Source organism: Lactuca saligna, chromosome 4, assembly GCF_052625555.1.
Source record: "Lactuca saligna cultivar CGN05327 chromosome 4, ASM5262555v1, whole genome shotgun sequence".
In the NCBI taxonomy this organism is placed as follows: Eukaryota; Viridiplantae; Streptophyta; class Magnoliopsida; order Asterales; family Asteraceae; genus Lactuca; species Lactuca saligna.
Window position 1 is genome coordinate 9,832,950 of NC_136420.1, and position 4,152 is coordinate 9,837,101.

Here is a 4,152-nt window from a genome sequence, read left to right on the forward strand (position 1 = left end):
AGAGTTAATTCAGGTTCGATTGATACTTTTTTTTTTTTTTTTTTTTTGAAACGGCAAATCTAACCTACTTCTAAACTACACCTTAAATTCACCTATGTTCACGACGGGACTTGAACCCTCAACCTCAAGTAGGGAGGGCAATACCGGATACCGTTGGGCTACAAGCCCTTTGGTCGATTGATACTTTCTGAGTACATATTCGGACCACATGGGTATAATTATAAATAGATGTGCACAAGACAATGGGCCAGCTGTACATACAAGACTTTTACCTAAAACATATCAAATATACGTTTGCTAACAATAAGTATATAGGTATGGTGGGGTGTATCTTATTTTCTTTTCTTTTTAAATTAAAATTATTTAAAAATTATAACATAAATTATAAAATAGGGTTTTTCTTTTACATGAATAAAGAACAAACTATAAAAGAAATTGAAACTAGCGACCATCTGCGTCAAAAAAAAAATAGTTAAAAAGATTAAAAATGTACCTTTTACAAGCCCCATAAACTATTTATATAACTTAGCCTTATACCAAAGACTAATAAGACTATGAGAATAATACATCCAAATGTATATAAATTATTATTAAGTTTCATACTGTAAATAACTAATTACAGGGAGCGACTATGAACCTAAAGAATAAAGATGTGCACTGACTCTAAAAATATATACACCTAAACTCCCCAAGTGATTTGGATTTAAAGCCTTAAAGGAGCCAAACAATATAAGCATATGGGTGCATGGGCCTAACGGGCTGTGAGAATAAAAATAGACCCAAATATAAATTACTCTAGACTTGCTTTATCAATTTTACTAGTTAACAAATAGTCGATCTTAAATTCTAACACCCTGTTAATGAGTTTAAATATTTTTAAAAAAAAAAGGAATGAAAAGAAACAGAAAGAGAATAAATAATTAATTGTGTTCTTTAGTTGGAAGGAAATGAAAAGAAATGAAATGAAAGTTATGTTTTCGAATTGGAAGGAAAAGAAATAAAAATATCATTTTTATGTTTTTGCCTTTCATTGATTTACATATAAAAAATCAATTATCGTCTACAATGCATTGATAGCAATCATGATTGTAATTAATCAAAACAACAATGTGTGTAAAGAATAAACAATTAAAATTCAGAAATGAAGATGAATTCTCATGGTAGATGTAGGAAGAAAGTCGTAAGCTTTTTTGCTTGATGGAGAAGATGAAGTCTCATCTGCATGCCCTATTTGTTGAACAAATGAAGATAGGCCAAGGGTAGAAACATCTTTTTCTTTTATTTCCTTCACAATCCGCCAAACATGAGAAGAAAAAAGCTAAACTTTTTCCTCTCTCTCTCTCTCTCTCTCTCTCTCTCTCTCTCTCTCTCTCTCTCTCTCTCTCTCTCTCTCTCTCTCTCTCTCTCTCTCTCTCTCTCCTCCCTTTTCCTTTGTCTCTTAAAAAAAATACCTGTTCCCTCTCAATCCTCTACTTTCCTCCCCTTTCTTTACTAAAAAAAACTCAAGAAGAAGGTATATAGGAGTCGGATTGTCGGATTACATGTATTAAGATAATTAATAGTATCTAGTTTAGATGTTCGCTCTTAAATACAAGATACAAGATAAGCATAATCGGTATGTAGAATTATAGATAGCTTATTAACTAGGTTTTGCTCCTCTCACTTGGTGTTAACTTTAATATCATACTAGGTTACAACCTGAAGAAAAATTAAGGTAAAATATTTTTAAACTTTTAATAAATTAATAAAAGTATATCAAGACGTTTAATATAATTATGATTTATAAAAAAATATATAAATCTGAATAATGTGTAAACAAAATACAATCAATAAAAAGTAGTAACATTACGGATTTTACAAAGTATAGGTTGTTTTATTTGGCATTTACAATAACAACCACGTTTTTATATCATAAATCCAAATTCAACATTGAATTAAATCCCATAGCTAAAATTTAAATATTAACATAGATAGTTCTATGTAATTCGGGTGATAGGAACGATTATCGGGCCAAGCATCATCTTTAAAAGTCATCCGAGCCAAATAATAGATCATTTAATCAACAAAATAGAATACCATAATCGTATATGGTAATCCAGTTAGAACAACTTTTTCTAAAAAATCAAGAAGTGGACAATTTATTAGAATCTTTATCACGTTGACAAAAGTCATAACAAAGTGCAATAGATTGAATCGATATCTTAAAACAAATATGAAAAATGAAGCCTTGATTTTGAGATTAACAAAAAGAAACATAATTCAAAAGGATTGAGCAGTTTTAAAAGTAACATATCTTAAAAACAGTTGAATAAACTCTAAAAATAACAAAGTTTAACAATAACCCATGATTTTCGAAAGTTTGGATATAATTTCGTAAAACATCTAAATTTACTGTTTCTTTGAATTTTGCAAATCAACCCAACAAAAAGAATATTCTTAAATTTTTTTTTTCAAACATCATCTTTAAAAGCCATCCGAGCCAAATAATAGATCATTTAATCAACAAAATAGAATACCATAATCGTATATGGTAATCCAGTTAGAACAACTTTTTTCTAAAAAATCAAGAAATAGACAATTTATTAGAATCTTTATCATGTTGACAAAAGTCATAACAAAGTGCAATAGATTGAATCGATATCTTAAAATAAATATGAAAAATGAATCCTTGATTTTGAGATTAACAAAAAGAAACATAATTCAAAAGGATTGAGAAGTTTTAAAAGTAACATATCTTAAAAACAGTTGAATAAACTCTAAAAAAATAACAAAGTTTAACAATAACCCATGATTTTCGAAAGTTTGGATATAATTTCGTAAAACATCTAAATTTACTGTTTCTTTGAATTTTGCAAATCAACCCAACAAAAAGAATATTTGTATTTTTTTTTTCAAACTGACTGACATTTTATGCATTTTACAAGTAATTTCATAGTTAGGACTTATAGAATTTAATGTTATTTTTGAAAACCCCAAGTCTTTGACTAAATCTTAGAAAAAAACCTACATTTTTATATGGGCTTATCACATTTGTCATATTTGGTGAATTATTTAAAACAAAATTTGTGAAATACATGGATAGATAGTACAATACATGGTTGATTCCTAAAAGAAAAAAAAAAACATTTTGACATTTAAGATCAAATCTTAACAAACAATGCGTTCTATAGCAAACATGAAAACACAAATATAGATAATCAACATGAAAACATAAATATAGATAATCAAGAGAGAAGTGATGCAAAAACTAAAACTAATCAGAATTGTGGTGTCTCTTCCCCTTACCTCTCTTATGTCTCTTGTCATCATCATCACGCCTTTTCTTTCTCATTTCATGTTTCCTCTCATCTCTCTTTGCATTTGCACTTTTGGGTGCCTCCATTATCACCACAGGCTATAATAAACTTGACTCTTCGCATGCTTTAGGTACCCTGTAGTACAATTTTAAACAAATGTTAAAACTTTACAACCCTAAAATCATAAATAACATACTAATATTTGGTGTTATAGGTTAGAAACTTACTTGGAAAAACCAAGACCTTGAACACAAGCACCCTCAACATGACTTGCTCCCAAATCTTCAGTAGTAGAACCTCTCTTCACAAGTTCAGAAAATTCATGTTTATCAAATCTATTAACTTGAGGTTTTGAGGAATAAACCTAATGCCTCCCTCATAGCAAGCTATTCTTTTCCATGATCCTTCTTATCTCTTCTTTTGCAACTTCTGCTTCTTTCGACTTTTTATATCTAGAATACCAATGTAGATCCTTTCATGTTCTTCAAGGTTACATGTATATATTTATGGAAACCCCTAAAAAGATCTATTTGTCTACTTTTCAATATTGTAACTAAAGAATGAATAACCATCTCCCTATATGAGCCTTGAGACTGTGACCAATATAGTTTTCTCTATATTTATCAACCTTGGCATCAACCCACATAAATTATGCACATTAGTAACATAAATCATGTTAATATAAGTTTTAGAATATTCTTATTCTATGGAATGAGCATATTGATCTTAGTGTACTACTTTCCTATAAAGCTATCCAAATATCAACATATTTGCTTATTTCACAAAACTGAGAAAAAAGAATTTTGTAACAATCCTTCTTTAAAGTGTCGAATGATTTCAAAAGATGAAAAAATTT

The 4,152-nt window shown here is 28.9% G+C and overlaps 1 pseudogene; it reads right to left on the minus strand.

Moving 5' to 3' along the window:
• Positions 1–3,253: 3,253 nt before the first annotated feature.
• Positions 3,254–3,942, minus strand: LOC145039901 (uncharacterized; annotated as a pseudogene).
• Between the last annotated feature and the right edge of the window lie 210 nt (positions 3,943–4,152).